Source organism: Protopterus annectens, chromosome 5.part0, assembly GCF_019279795.1.
Source record: "Protopterus annectens isolate FY-2018-M chromosome 5.part0, PAN1.0, whole genome shotgun sequence".
Taxonomy (NCBI): Eukaryota; Metazoa; Chordata; order Ceratodontiformes; family Protopteridae; genus Protopterus; species Protopterus annectens.
In genome coordinates, this window is record NC_056735.1 from 437297721 (window position 1) to 437315268 (window position 17548).

The window sequence follows — 17548 nt, forward strand, 5'->3', positions numbered from 1 at the left end:
ACTAAGCATCATAACATTTTATTAGTAGGATTTAAATAGGAATCTCATCAATCTATTTGTGTGACTATAATATAATATATGGAGAGGGGATATAATGGCAAAAGTCATCCACACATGCAGTCTGAAATAACAGAATATTGTGCGAGCTACTCATAAAGATAATACATTTAACTTGTGGCTAGTGAAGGGATTTAAGTTTTGACAATAATAAAACTGTAGATGTACAAACAAAACATATTGATCCACAAGAAAAATGTTCTTTGCGAAACACCAAGCAAACTACTACATATGGATCTAATATATATGGACCATATAGCGGTTCAGTGATATTAGCAGGAAAACATACTTTTTTCAAGATAACATAACTTTTTGTGTGTGGTGGTGGTGGTGAGGGTTGTGCCCTTAGCCATTCTAACAGTCTCAGAATACATAGACTTAAAATGATGAATCACTTGTACAGCTTTACAGAAGTACACCTGTATTATTGCAGTCACATTATTTCTCTTGAGCTATTCTAGTACTAAAAGATGTTCTGCTGCTGCTGTATACAGTTATACTAAATTAGTTTTCATTCCCACAACTATTAATATAAAAAACAAAGTCAGTTTTTTAGGACAATTTATATGTACTTGCACCAGTGATATCTTAGGTGCTCTAGTCTTCTCTTATGCATCTTCTAATACTTTCAATCTTTGCAGGAGCTGAATTTATAAAAAGAGTACAATGAAAAGTGGCATGTACTGAAAGGTTGTTTGGTTAGCTAAGAGATGTTACACTTACAGTATTGAGGTGATGCCTGTGCATTAATTTTATCCTCCCATCACTGAAGGAGTTCAGGCTTTCATTGACTTATGTCGCTGTAGTGGAGACAGCACTGCTCAGCCATGTGTGGAATGCTGGTATCATGGATGGCAGCTTTGTCCAAACTCATTCCAGGCATCAGCATTATATTTTGACCTGGTATAGCCCTACTACAGGAGCATCTGGCTGTACTGTTTATGGAGGATGTCAGAAAAATCCTCCCCTCTCCCCATCTGCGCACTAAAAGGAGCATTATCCTCACATTCTTCAGCCATGACATTTCAACTTGAATGATCTCAGGAAAAATGTCTGAGAATCGTTGTCCAAAACAGTTCTCATGTGTTCCACCCTCCACATAACAACTGGCATCAACAGGCAACTCATCTGTGCAAACTTGACAATATATGTACTGCATTTTTATGATTCTAATGACACTTTAAGGTGTGAAACGTGGCAGGCCTCCATACCTGTATATCCTGCTGAGAATTCATGCTGTACAGTGGCTACATCTTCTGATGGTCAATTATGAGATGACAGTTCTTTCCACTGTAATATTATTGGCTTCTCATGCATACGCAAAGCTGCCTACAGGTGATCAGATATGTGCATGGCATCTTGTAGTAATCTGCACAATGTTTGTCAGGTATGCTCATCATGTAACTTGAGTGATGCAGAAACAATAATAAAATGAACCCTAATAATCATGATCAACGGACAGTGTTTACATGATATAAGCATGATAAGAAGCAGAGAGTCACTACAGAAGAAAACTTTGTTACCCTGAGTTTGAATCCTGCAACCTTCTAGAGTGAAAATTTGTTTCTGAGTGAGATATCTGCTTATAGAAGGTGAGAGTTAAGTTCTACACATCCACTTATTTCTCCAAGAATAAATTAGTGTCTGTTCTTTAATGCAAGTCCTAGAAGGGATGTCAGTTTGTCAGTATTTAAAAATGTTTCAACCAATATTTGTCTTACAAGGGTACATTGTAACTGTAATGAATGCAGCAGCCTGCATGTTTGTTAAAGTATATGGGAAACAGTGAGGTTCAACATTATTGTAGTGTTGTGTGCATTGTATATATGTGATTAGCTACAACCTTTGTAATGGTACTATTATAATGGTCATGTGTTTTTGTTAAGTTGCACTTCTGCACTTGTTTTGCAGGGAATATGTGCTCAGGATACATGCTTGCTTGCCTTTACTAAAAGATTGTTGGTTGATACAGCTGTCTAACCATATGACACAACTACAGCCTACTAGATAGCACAGTATTTTTTCATGCATCATTTTTACTGTACTGTATCTGCCTAAGTATGTTATAGTTATATTGTAGGGCTGTGTGCAATCTGCTAGTGCCATGGTATACTGTGCCTGTTTCGGTCTGTCATGGTCATCCTATGCTGATAGTTAATCCTCTGACTCTATCTGTCTCAGCTACCCCTGCCCATGGTGCTGGGAACTGCTGGCTCTGCAAGGGGCCACCTTGATATGACTGCTTCATAACTATTTTAAATATATATATATATATATATATATATATATATATATATATATATATATATATATATATATGTGTGTGTAAATATTTTATTTAAGATAGCACACTTAGTCAGTATTTTGGAATATGTGGTGGGATTGTAATACAGGGACACCACTTGTGGTATCTGGATAGTTAAAGCATGACTTTAGCATCCCAAGCACATGCTCAATAATATTTCTTGTTTGCAAGACTACAATGTTGTATTGCTGGTCACTTTGATTGTGTTATTTTCTGATGGGTGTCATGAGCCAGGGTTCTAGGGCATGTCCAGAATATTTGCCATTATCCACAAGCTGGAACTGTGGAAAGTCACCATTCCTCAACCCATTGATAAACGCCACATGTGTGCCATATTTGTGAGCTGTGAAACCTAGCTGGGTAGCATGTACATGTATTGTAGATGATGTGCATTACAGACCACCTGGTAGCAGTTGACTTGAGTGATACCCTTAATGGTTCAAGCTCCTTTCTCCCAGTTCAACAGGTATGGCCTTTACTACAATGTGGGTATAGTCCACTGCTCCCAATACCTCAGGGAAATGGGTTGCATCATAAAAATCCCACATGGTGGTTGCTCTCTTCTCTGGTGTAAATCAGAACCATATGCTGAAGCATGGAATTAATTAACTGGTATAATATTCTCAAAGCACATGCTTGACTTACCTTTACTTTGTCCCCAGTAGGCTGGTGAAATGTTCCCATAGCTAATATACATAAAGACACACATATCTTTCAATCCACTCTGACAGCTACTCTACAACTCCCACTAAGATGCAGAAGAGGTTGACACAGGCCCATAATTTCCTGCATGGTATCCCTGTCTATATAGTACCAGACCGCTATGTTGGTGTCATGGACGGCGTGAAATGTTAAGCATTGTTGGGTGACATAGTACCTCTGGCAGTGATAACACATACCATGCTGCAAAGCAGCTTCAATAAGATCCTCCTGCTGATGCACATGTACAATGACTGTGGCTGTAAAAATACCCCAAGTAACACTAAACCAAAGGGTAAAATGATCTCACAAACTATGTTGCAAAAATGCAATAAAGACCTAGTCAGGCTAGAGCCATAACTACGAATACCTTAAACTTCCTGTAGTGGAAGTCCATGGGTTATACCAGTGTTTCAGCAATATGGATTTTGAATGCACATAACATTTTACTTTTTCAGTCTTTATGGGTACATTTTTATGGGTAAATTCAGGCCAATAAAGCCAAACCCCACTAGCTGTAGACAACCCATGTTTCATTTTTTTTTTCTTTTCTGACCTCATCACTACAGCATAAGTGAATATGACTGTGTGTATGTCTGTCTGTCTGTGTTTAAAAGTATATATATATATATATATATATATATATATATATATATATATATATGTGTGTGTGTGTGTGTGTGTGTGTGTGTGTGTGTGTGTGTGTGTGTGTGTGTGTGTGTGTGTGTGTGTGTGTATGTGTGTGTGTGTAAAGCATATATATGTATGTGTGTGTTTGATCTAAAACAGTTCTTTGATGCAGAGTACGTTAAAAACTGATTAACTCACTTCTGTCTATAGTGCAACTTGAATAACTGCTCGATCTGCCCCTGCAGTACCACTAAGTTCAAATATCTCTCATGCACCATGCCTACAGCTCCCTTGTTATCTCTTAACTTTAATGTGTATAAAACAGTCTATATAAAAGATATACAGATGCACAAATGTGAACAAACAAATCCACACTCTGCATTTGTAAAAGGCAGTACAAGAATATATTCCCCCGGATTTACAAAGCCCGTTATAGCGTGCAGGATTAGTCTAAGAGCTATTTTTGACAATATAGCTGACTTGCGATCCAGGAACGAGCTCCCGGGACATGCACGTGAGCTCTTAGACTAATCCTGCTTGGACTGAGCTCCTGTATGCAAATTACCCTCATTCGCAAGTGAAAACCATGCATATGTGGGTAATATGCAATCCAGGAAGCTAGCAGCTGTCCGTGCAGGATGAGTGCAGTGTGCAGAAATCTATTTGGTTAGTAACTTGAGTATATTTCTGCAATCTACAAAACTGAGCTATGACAGCTCCAAATAAAGGCTGTATATCATTGAGGAAGCATGCCAATGGCCAAGTGGAAGGCCATTGGCATTGCAAACTGTTAGAAAAAACAAATAAACAACCTTTAATTTTTATTCACCTATCTTGCCTGTTTAAGCATAGGGCAGCGGCACGCAAATGGGATCGGGGGGAAAATAACAAAATAAACTTAAAATAAGCATTCTAGTGTGGGACATATAACTATGCATTAGCAGACAATCCTATGCAAATGAGGGAAAGGTTAGTGAATCACAGATTTTCCCAGGGTGTGAGGCAGGTCCCAAGAGTGTAAGAGTATAAATAGCTGGGTGCAAGACTAGGATATAGGTGACATCATGGGGGGGGGTGTCAGGCATACTGTAAGTGGATTGGAGATGTGTGGCTCGAGATTGCTCCTAGCTTATCACAGCTAAGCTAGGGGTGTGTCTAAAACTGCCTAGCACTCTTTACAAAGTGTAAGTGGGTGTGCATGCCATGCACTGGGTTTTATAGGAAGAAAAAGGAAGTTAAACCAGGAAAAAGCAGCTCTGTGCACATTTGAGAACTCTGTCTGCGCGGCTCACACACAGGTCTAAACAGGGAGGCAATGGTAAGGGAAAACATCAGTAGGAAGGGAATCAAGGAGAGAGCTGCCAGGTGAAATGTATCAGAATCAGCTAATCACACAGGCAGCAGACCAGTCCAGCCCAGAACACCACTATAAACCAAGCAAACACCTACTTCCCTGTTTTTTCCACACTCTACACTACTGGTGTGTACAAGCGGGGAAATTTTAAAAACAAACCTACAAAATGAGAAGGGCTGCAGCAGGCAACATAGAACAACATGTTCAAGAGGCTGAGGGTGGTGAGGATGTCAATGCTACCGAACAACCCACAGTGAGGAGACAGAGAAGAGTGCACAGACCCAGGGTAACCTACCAGGGGCTACATGAGCTGGAGATAGTGGAGCACTATAGGGTGAACAGAGACCTCATACAGCAAATTGTTGAGCTGTGCAGGCCATACCTGACACACCACACTGGCTGAGGGGAACCCATCCAGTGGATATCAAGGTATGTGTAGGCCTAGGTATACTAGCCACAGGTACCGCCCTAACCACAACTGGGGATAACATAGGCATCTCACAGGCATAACCATCAAGAGTATTCCACCAGTTCCTGGATGCCATGTCATCACATGCAAGTGAGCACTTATATTTCCTCAACACACGTTAGGTGTTGACCAGCAATATGCGTCTCTTCCACCAAATAGCTAACTACCCTGGGGTAGTGGGTGCTATAGATTGCACGCACTTACACATCAAACCACCACCTGGTGAGCAGGGTAGGACATACATCAACTGCAGAGGCATCCCCTCCATCAACTGCCAGGTTGTATGTGATTCCCAGGGAATTATACTGAATGTGTGTGTGCTGGCTGCCCTGGAACCTATGGTAATTCACATATATGGCAACTGATGCAGCTGTACCACAGATTTGCTGATGTAGACATCCCCTACGGTCACCTAGTGGGGGATGCTGGGTACCCACTGGAGCCGTGGCTGATGACACCCATCAGAAATGCACACACACCTGAACAACAATGCTATAATGAGGCACATGCACAGGCCAGACATATAATAGAGCATGTATTTGGGATGCTCATGTCATGGTTACAGTATCTGGACACATCCGGTGGAGCCCTGCAGTATTCACCAGCTACATGCACCCAAATAGTAACGGTATGTGCTATGCTACACAATATGACCCTGCCGAAACAGCTGCAGCAGGAACAGCATGGGGTAGGGCCACACATCCCCCACAAATGACAAGACCTCTGCAGGCACAGAGTGACTCAGAGAAGCAACAACGTGAGCCTGCTCCAGTAAGTAGAACGGGGCATGCCCAGTATGCCCTGACCTTGGCAAAGAGGCAATGCATAGCATATGCACTGACACAGTAGCGGCCCCGGGAATAATACCTCTCTCTGACTCACACAGACAGTAAAAAGGGTGCCAAACATGACACTTCCTGTGCCCAATCATGTATAGGGAGTGTGCTATGTGCATCCGACATAGGCAGCCCGCCAGCACCATCCTAAAGTCCAGCACACCCTCAAGGTAAGTCAATCAACCTACCAATTGCCAAATGGAGTAGAATGTGTTTTTACCTGTTGCTATGATATGGATGTGAACATGCAAGGGAATTGGGTGGCCGGATGTCAAGGCAACAGAGAGTAGACAACCATACTGGCATCATGAGATCTGTAACACATACTGGAGTCACCATAGTAGCCAGTACTACACAGGGTGACAAAACCCACTGCAGGAAATGGCCTGAGCGATGGGGGTGTCCATAAGAGCCACACATGCCAGTCAGAAAAGATCACATACCCAACAACAGTCTCAACCAGCAGGACAGGTGAAGACTAACACAAACAAATGCTTTGCTATCACCTTTGAATGTGGGTAACCCCTACCCCAGGCCTACACAGACAGACCACAGCAGGCCAGGCAGTTGGAGCTAAGTTGTGAAGGCTAGGAAGTCAGAAACTAATATGTAGGTAAACAAAGCTAGGATCTGTACTACACTGGTAAGCCCTAGCCAGCAGGATAGGTAAGACTGCAGATGAAATGGAGTACCTTACATGCCAGTACAGTCCTAGCAAATGTGAACAAGTGTCAGGTGCGCCCCCCCATCCAACATATACTTAGAGTAACAGTCAGGTGTGCCCCCCACTCCTGTGTAGAACAGTAGAAACAGTCAGGTGTCCTCCCTGCTATGCAGAAATGTGGCAACAGTAAATGGCAAATGACCGATGGATACCCTGCAGACACAGCATGCTACCTGTCAGTGTACAACACAAAGGTCAGCACTGCAGTACAAACTACCTGGACGTGATCCACACATGCAACACAGATGGCCATATTGGGCATGCTCACACACACAGAGGAATGAAGGCAATGTCGGTCAACAACATACTGAGAGGTCATACTGGGCATGCTCACACACTTAAGCACATGAAGGCCATGTCTGGAAACACCAGTGGACAAGACATATCTGGAAGTTGCAGTTCTCAGTGCGGACACATGTCAGTATGCAACACTCCTGCTTTGCACACACAGTGGATAGGGATACAGACAAATATGTAAGGACAACACACTATAATAAGCCACAGGTACATGGGAATAGATGTGTGGAAGAGGGTGTCCATGACAAGGTAGTAGTATTAACCCCAAACCTGTCAATTATGTGAGTGTGTGTTTTACTGTGTGCCTGTCTGTCTCTGAATGTGTAGAGGGAAATTCTTGTTAGGCTACTCACACTCCGTACAATACATATATTCAACTTTGGCAAAGCTGCTGATGTCACTCACCTAGAAGTACACCTCTTGGAAAGTGATAGCCCAGTAATTGCCGTAGCGTGTTCTGTAACTGCGTACTGCTGTATTTTGATAAACTAGTTAGGTAGGTGCTCAAACCCCAGACCTGGCAACTGTGTGTGTGTGTGTGTGTGTGTGTGTGTGTGTGTGTGTGTGTGTGTGTGTGTGTGTGTGTGTGTGTGTGTGTGTGTGTGTGTGTGTGGTGTCTGACTGAGTAGAGGGCAATGCTTTTTAGGTTATTCACACTATGTACAATATAAATACTCTACTTTGGCAAGGCTGCTGATGTCACTCACCTAGAAGTACACCTCTGGAAAAGTGATAGGCTAGGAATCATCATAGCACATTCTTGAACTGCGTACTGCTGTAGTGTGATATACTAGTCAGGTAGGTGTTCAAACCCCAGACCTAGCAACTGTGAGTCTGTGTGTGGGTGTCTGACTGAGTAGACAGCAATGCTTTTTAGGCTACTCACACACTGTACAATATAAATACTCTACTCTGGCAATGCTGCTGATGTCACTCACCTAGAAGTACACCTCTGGGAAAGTAATAGCCCTGTAATCACCGTAGCATGTTCTGTAACTGCGTACTGCTGTAGTGTGATAAACTAGTTTGGTAGGTGTTTGAACGCCCAGACCTGACAACTGTTTGAGTCTGTGTGTGTGTGTGTGTGTGTGTGTGTGTGTGTGTGTGTGTGTGTGTGTGTGTGTGTGTGTGTGTGTGTGTCTGACTGAGTAAAGAGCAATGATTTTTAGGCTACTCACACACTGTACAATACAAATAATCTACGTTGACAAGGCTGCTGATGACACTCACCTAGAAGTACACCTCTGAGAAAGTGATAGCACAGTAATTGCCGTAGCACTTTCTGTAGTGTGATTTAGAATGGTGGTAGTGTTCCATGTCCATCCATGCCAGTTCTGGATGTTTTGTGTGTGCTTCAGTGTCTGTGTATGGAGCAATGCATTATAGGCTACTCAATCACAGTACATTACTAATGCCCTAGTTTGGTAGTCCTGCTGATGTCATTAATTGTGAAATACACCTTTGGGGAAGATGTACTTCAGTAATGTCCATGGCGCATAATATAACTGCATAGTGCTGTAGTGTAGTAAACTAGTTAGGTAGGGGTTCTGTTATTCCCAGACATGACAGGTATGTGTCTGTGTGTGTGTGTGTGTGTGTGTGTGTGTGTGTGTGTGTGTGTGTGTGTGTGTGTGTGTGTGTGTGTGTTGGTAACTCGTATCCTGTGTAGAGGTGGTTGTGAGTCTGTGGGCAATGAGGAGGGGTTTTGCTAATTTCATTTATGGCGGCCCTACTATATATCACAATGTCAACCATAGAAGGATAACAGATGTAAATATCAGAGGCTGAGGTGCAAAGGCATACCATACATGTGACATCAATGCCTGCCAATCATAGTTAGAAAGCCCACTGTGCCTTCACATGTGACTCACAACGGACATACCATCCTGACAACATGCCCTGTATGGACAGATGACACTGACATCAGGAAATGGTGTTATCATGCTATCAATGTACGTGCAGGGTAAATCTGCTGACCAGTACCACTCCCTGCCACATGTGGGCAAGACTGGCGCATCTAATGATAAGCTGTGTTCACAGCATGGGCCAGACACCCTAGGTACAGTTCCACATCACTGTACATGCATGTGGGAGATGTGCACATCCTAGACACCATCCAAGCCATGGACTAGGGAACACATACATGGCAAGTGATGCACAGCATTAGCCACACACAATAGTCACCCAGGTGACTGGATGACGGATGCGATACCCACATTTGTGGGCAAATGTAGAAGCTACAGGCCTGTGCCACAATGCAGACCATTGTCATGTGGCCTGATGCCAAGGTATTCCCATCACCTACCCTTGTATAGCCTGCTGGCACTGTTGGCCACCACACAGCCATGCAGACATGCACCCACATATGTCCTAACTGGCACCCTGTGTGTTCATGTGTGTGTTGCATGGTGCATATGTCCACATCCACATGCACTATTCCCCCCCAGGGCACAGTGAAGCATGCCACCTGATGTCTGACACTCCCTGATACTCACTGCCCATACGACCTCCATATGACCTGTGTGGTGCATGTGTTTCCTGCACATTGATGTGTTGTGGCAATCCCACTAGTGACAAGTTGCACTCCTGGCCCTGCCAAGTGTGTTCATGTGTGTGCATCCCTGTGTGAGTGTGCCTGTGTTGACGCTAGCAGCTGTTCATGCAGACAAGCATGTGTACATCACCTACTGTATATCTGCCATAACCCTGTTGCAAATGTCTCTCACCATCACATATATGTTCTGAGTGTTCCCCATCAAATAACCCATGTGGTGCATCCAATAACAGCATTGAACTGTGATAGCACTACATAGCTGTTGGGTGTTCAATACCCTGTTCTGGTAGGTGTGTGACACAAACATGCGTCAGTTTTACACTCCCACCCCTCCCTGACATGTATTCGCCTCTGTCTGCCTCTCTCACTCCCTCTCTGGTGGATGTGGAGGTCCACACCTGCATTGCTTAGGCAGCAGCATGTGTATTTAAAGTAATGCTCATGATCAGCTGATGGCCTCTGCATGAATTCCAGCCCTTCCCTAGCCGATTGCATGTGGAACAAGTGTGGTAATATCCCCATAGCCAATTGCATGGAAATGCACTCCAGTACCTGGGAACATACCTGTGCATCATGTTATGTCCTTTGAATTGTGAGTGGGTATATGTGCAATGTAAGTATCACCTTTGTGGGGCTGGTTGCCACACCACACATGTTACAGGTACCAGTTACAGGGCTTGTGGCTGGGGATATACATTGCACGAAGTACGTCCATACTACTTCTACATATGTATGGCTACTAATACCCTTTGTCTGTTTATATGTGTGTGTACCCATATATCCCATATATCTTATATATATATATATATATATATATATATATATATATATATATATACATACATACCTGCACATGATTTTCAATGTATGGATGTGTGTGCATATCTGTACCATTGTAATGTGTACCCCTTCAACATAGTACATTCCCTGCAGTACAATGGTGTATCTGCATGATATGCTACAGATATTGGCCTGACATGTACAGGTGACATGGATTACTGCTGGAGCATTGTAGCTGTGTTGTGGTGGGTCTTGCTGTCAAGTACTGCATGTGCTGGATATTGGATTGCACAGCATATCCGTTAAGGCTGGGGAGGGTTACATAGCAGTAATTACCAGGTGTCCCTCATTTGTGCCCCCACCCCCATTAACTGTGCTCATGGTATGTTATGTAGTATGGAGTAGGCCAAGAGTCTGTTCCCATGTGATAATCATATACACATGTCTGTCTGTATATATATATATATATATATATATATATATATATATATATATATATATATATATATCTGCATAAATATATATGTGAAACCCCCATATATAGAGGGATAGAACTGGACATTGATATAGCTCTAGCTATGTGTATGTATCCATATATATCTGTGTATGTATGCAGACATATATATATATATATATATATATATATATATATATGGATATATACACTGAACATATTAATCTATCTATGTATGATTGCTGTCATATGGTTATTTGTGAGTCATACATACATACACACACACACACACACACACACACACACACATATATATATATATATATATATATATATATATATATATATATATATATATATATATATACCTATAGCTGTCTATCTGTCTATATTTACAGATGTATATCTGTCCATTTGTCCATGCATGTTCACCCTATATGTGTGGCCTGCACCTCATTCTCTTGGCAATTGACATGGATGACCTTAGGACTGAGGTCAGTCATTCATGCCAACATGTACGTGTTTCAGACGTATCATCTCCATCAATATATGTGTTCTACTACATATAACTCTGTAACTTGCAATGTTTTAAGTGTATTACAGCAAGATATGATAGATATACCTATATGTACCAACATTATGGCACACTATGTCCAGGATTCATGCATTAAGAGGTTTTGTTGTGTGGTATTGCTACATTTCCTGTGCTGTTGACTGATTGTGCTGGATTATATGTATGTGAAATGAGTGGTTATGTACATCTGCCATGGTTTACTGGTAAATCATGTAGTGTATGCTGTGCAGTGTCTTGGGTGTGGACCTTCCAGAGGCTGTATATTTTGTTTCAGGGCAGAACACCAACTGTCGGATACAGAGTGGGTTAGGGACATTTGAGTGGTTGTACGTGGGTGTGTGCAGGTTTGCACAGAGCTAAGTGATGCTAACCTCTGGTTGCATTTACTTACTCTCAGCTAGCATCTACTTAGCTCAATCTATGTAGGCAATGCTTACCCCTGCGCAAATACACGTACACACACTTACAACTGCTTATCAATGCGTACTACTGCTGTTATACACTTACACATGCTTACTCGTGCCTTAGTCATTATGACACTTCACATGTGCATTTAAGGCAGTACTCCTGTGTAAATATAAATGTTACTTAGTAGGTTATACAGCACAATAATGTTAACATACGGATATCACATGGAATATAGGATGTGCTGCAGTGGGACTCGACCCGGGAATGCATGCGCATTAGGCGGGTGCTCTGGCCACTACACTATTGCTGTTTTGCTGTGTTTGTATATGTCTACCATAATGACATGCCCATGTTCCCTTCCTCTGGCCCCTGAGCTCCACGTACACAGCATCCATCCATTCCTTGGTTGCTAGCCCTGCCATACAACACCTCCACACATTTCTTTCTATGCATTTCTCGGTACACCTCCAGTATACTGTCCTCACTCAAGCATCTGCAGGATCTTCATCCATTTAGTCCATATATGGACCAGACTTGCCTTGATCCTCCACCGATACTGGTGGTGACAGCAATGTGACCCACAACTGTTGGTTCATCCCTCCAGGGCTGGACCTGTTGTTGTGTCAAAAGTAGACCTAATTGGTCTACAGTGTTTCTCCCACTGGTAGCATTTTGCCAGGGTATTGTGTAGCAGCGGTTTGCTCACACACCTGGCCAGCCTCATCTCCCGGTTCCACGGAACCAACGCCCCAGGTGTGACATACTATACATGAAGCATGCTCACACGCCCCCATGGTGTGCACCGTATATCATTATTCCCTTCAGTATTATGCAGGACTACTGTTCTCACAGTATGATTGGACAGGCACTGTTCTGTGCTGCACATAGACTGCTCATAATACTGTGGTTGAGCAATGGACACGTGTTCTGGTATTAATCTACACACTTATATACATTTCCTATACTGTTGGATGACTGTGCTGGATGATGTGTTTGTGATCACAACAGCTGAATGTGAATCTGCCATGGCTTAGTGGAACTCACGTCAACTATAGTGTGCAGGGTCAGGGGTTTGCAAACTGGCAGTTCAGATTATTTTGTTAATGGCCACAACAACAGCTGTTGGCTACAGAGTGACTAAGGCACTGTAGAAATTTGTAGGCGGTCATGTGCTGGTTTGTGCGAAGCCACAGCATTACTGACCTCTGGTTGCGGTGTCTTGCACTGAGTTAGCCTCTACATTGCTTCACCAGTGTGGTACTCACATACCGGCAGCCAAACAGGCTTATACCCACTTGCTCCAGCATACACACGCGCAACATCATGCATTTTGTTCACATCTGTCAAATGGGACAATAGGACTGTATGCTTGTCCATTGTCAGCAGTGGCCCGGGGTGTAGCGCTCCACATTGATCCCAGCTACTTATTCCAATTAATACTGGGGTGTTCAAATTCATAGAGGGTAACAGACATAACATAGCTAAGTCCCCCATTCATCATGCTTAGTTTACATTAAAATGTCAATATTATCCATTCTTAGGTCAGGTTTACATGTCAGGTATGACTGTTTACAAAGGTCAGTTTAAGGTGACTTTGGATTCCTGTTTCACAGGTCTAGATTGGTTAACATGCAGGTATTTGGGGTAGGTGTACTTATTCCATACCTGTGTGGTACAGTAGAGGGGAATAGCCAAGGAGTGGGTAGGTAGATAGTGCATAATGATACTGACATCTCACATGTGCATTTCCTGCAGTACTGTAATTTATATATATATAGATATATATATATATATATATATATATATATATATATATATATATATATATATATTTAATATATGTTCTTTCATGGCAGCAGCAGTACTCCAGGTCATATATATATGTTACTCCATGGGTTATGCAGCATACATATTGCTCATTACGTGCTTTGCTATGAGAAATGGTATGTCTCAGTTACCTTCCTGTTTCACTCCCTCCTTTCTCACTTACATCCATGGGGTGGTCCCATTAGAAAGGGTCCATCCAACCCCGGCACTCCTCGGTCCATAATGTCTTACCCATCATTCCCTCCACCCCCCCTCTCTTCCACATCAATCATCCTTCCTACACGTTCCATCCAAATCTCACCACACCACTACACATTGCCCACTCCCCACTTCTCAGGACCCATCATGTAAGTTGTGTCACCCCATGGATCTTCGGGGTTCACACACATTCTGTCCGCGAACATACATATCCTTCTTTGCTTACCTGTAAGGCATGGTATGTTACTCTGAGGACTCTTTTTAGCACTATTTTTGGGGTCATCCCTCTAGGGATGAACATGCATTTGTTTAGGATTTGACTTTGCAGGTTGACACTGTTTCTCCCACTGGTAGTATCCTGCCAGTAGTCTGGGTAGCAGTGCTGTGCAGTGCTTAGACGTGCTTTATATTTGATTTGCATGATATTTGCCTTTTGGCATTGATTTCTTCATTACATGTTATATATGTGTCTTGTATCCTTGATTCATGTGTATGTATGCTGCATGCAGTCCTGGGAACTTAACACTTTATTGCAATAACACCTCACATCTGCCCTTACTGCAGTACTCCAGTTCACATATTTATGTTATGTAGCAGGTTATACCACTTCACACTGTACATAGATTCAGTTCACATGTTTGGTTTGATTTCCTGTGGTGAGAATTAGTTTGTTGATACCTCATGCATCTCTATTGCTATGATGGCTTAGGGGTTAACTATTGCGACTATAGTGTACAGTGTCCTGAGTTTGAGCTTTGCAGAGGCATTTTAATTTGTTGCTGGGCAGAACATGGGCCATTGGATCCAGAGTGATTAAGGCACTTTAAAGCAGTTGTCAGTGGGTTTGTGCAGGTTTGCACAATGGTAAGCACTGTTACCCTCCGGTTACAGTTTCTTACACTCAATTAGCTTCTACTTTGCTTAATCTGTGTGGCCACTGCTTACCCCTGCGCAAATGCACTTAGACATGCTTACCGCTGCTTATTTGTGCTTTAACCTGCTTACTAGTACCTTATTCATTATGACACTGACACTTCACATGTGCATTTCATGCAGTACTCCAGTTCACATTTAAATGTTATCATGTAGGTTATATGGCAAAACAATGTAAAAAATATGTTCATATACAGATTTCCCATGGAAAATGATTTGTGCTGTAGTGGGATTCAAACCTGGAATGCCTGCTCATTAGGTGGATGTTCTAAACACTCCACTATTACTGTGCTGTGGCATTTGCCTATATATTCCTTGTTATCCTCTTCAGCCTTTTCAGTTGCTTTAACAGTAGCTAAGCGATGGGCAAAGCAGCGCACCTATGGTTAGCTGTACTCAGGTTTAAAAAAAAATTAATACAAGGGTTTCTTCGTTTTATTTCAATGTACTGTTGCTGTTGAACACATGGGGACTGTTGGTGAAGATATGTGGACACCTATGAGTGGGTTCGCTCATTTATTTACACTTTCTTCTGTTGTACTTTGCAGGGGCATGTTTATTCTGAGAGCTCTACTCTCAGACACACCCCCCTGCACTTATCCACGCTCAGTGTAGGATTAGGAGCTCAGGCAGCATGCCTTCATTATTATGCATGGATGCTGCTGTCCTCCACTTAAACTGTCACGTACGTGCAGGACTAGTTTAGTCCTGCACGGCAGATTAGTAAATCCGGGGGACTGTCTCCACTGGAAAAAATTAAAGTAATTATCCTATTCTGACCATGTTTACAATGTGTACTAAAAATCATATATATTGCAGCCATCTCAGTGGACCATTTTTTGTAAAGCAATCATGGTACATCCACAAACATTACATTGTTCTGTGGGTGCTTGTTTTACTGAAAAAAGAAACATCTAAAGCTTACTTTTATTTGTAACATTCCATAGCTTCCATGACTCAGGAACCAAGTATACTAAAATAATGCCTTTGTAGTGGACAGACATCTGATGTCACTGTGGAACAACCAATTAGTTTGCTAGATATTTATCCATGTTAGCAAGAGACCCTCCCAATTGCTTTGCAGCCCTGCAGTTCCTGCTCTGCATGTAATAAAGCCTATGGTGCCTCCTACTTCTCTTTCTTTACAGTTTGCTTCTAGATGTATGTGTCAGTGAATGAGAACCTGCATTATGCAGTAGACTGTCACCATGTCCAGGATGGTGGTTTCAATATCTAGTCTCCTCTGGCTGCTGAGATAGGCTCTGGCGTCCTTGCAGGTCTATAAAGGAAGACGTAAGTTACAGAAAAAAGATGGATGTTTATTAGCAAGTGTTTTTGCTAGAACACGTTAATTTCTAATTTTAAGATTCTGAATTAAATTGTCACTTTTTTCTCTTACTACTTTAGTTTCAGATCCATTAATGATGGACTGACAAAAGCTTAGCTGGTGATATTGATGCAAATTGCAATTTGTAGAATAAGGTGTTTCCACTCAACATGGTCTTACTGTGCCCCAAATTCTTCATTGTTTTGTACAAGCATGTGAGTGGTCCCTTCATTGACAACTATCAGACAATCACTAAGGTCAAGCTTAGATATTGTCTGACACATCATCTGGGATCAGAGGTGTGTGTTTCAGCCATTCATTTTTATGTTCCCCAAATGTCTGTTACAATCATAACTTACATATCATTACAGAAACTAATGCCTTAGTAGGGCATAATAGTTGCATAATGACTGGCAAGCTCTACAGTGACCTTTGTCTGAAAGATAGGAACAGACAAGGAAGACAGATGGGTAATGAAGTGTCAAGGATTTTTTGGCAACATGCAAGCTTATAACTGCAAATTTGCATTGTATACATTTTGCATGATTAATGCAGTTACAAAAATATGCAATCCCCAGCTCTGATGCTCTGCAACAATCGGTCAAAAATTATATTGTTGTGAGTCTAGAATTTACAGTAGGGTAAGATGACACATTTTTTATGATGATAGGTCATACAATTGTTCTGATAAGACATGTTAAGGATTTGAAAGGGCCAAACTATCAATTCTGCCAGTAACACAGAATTATCCCCAGTATACTAGGTTAAGAAGGGAGGTGATGATTAGTGATCAGCAGTATGGTTTCATGCCAGGAAAGAGCACTACAGATGCGATGTTTACTCTGAGAGCGTTGGTGGAGAAGTACAGAGAAGGTCAGAAGGAGTTGCATTGTGTCTTTGTGGACTTAGAGAAAGCATATGACAGGGTGCCTAGAGAGGAGTTGTGGTATTGTATGAGGAAGTCGGGAGTGCCAGAGAAGTATGTAAGAGTGGTACAGGATATGTACGAGGGTAGTGTGACAGTGGTGAGGTCTGCGGTGTGAGTGATGGATGTGTTTAAGGTGGAGGTGGGATTACATCAAGAATCAGCTCTGAGCCCTTTCTTATTTGCAATGGTGATGG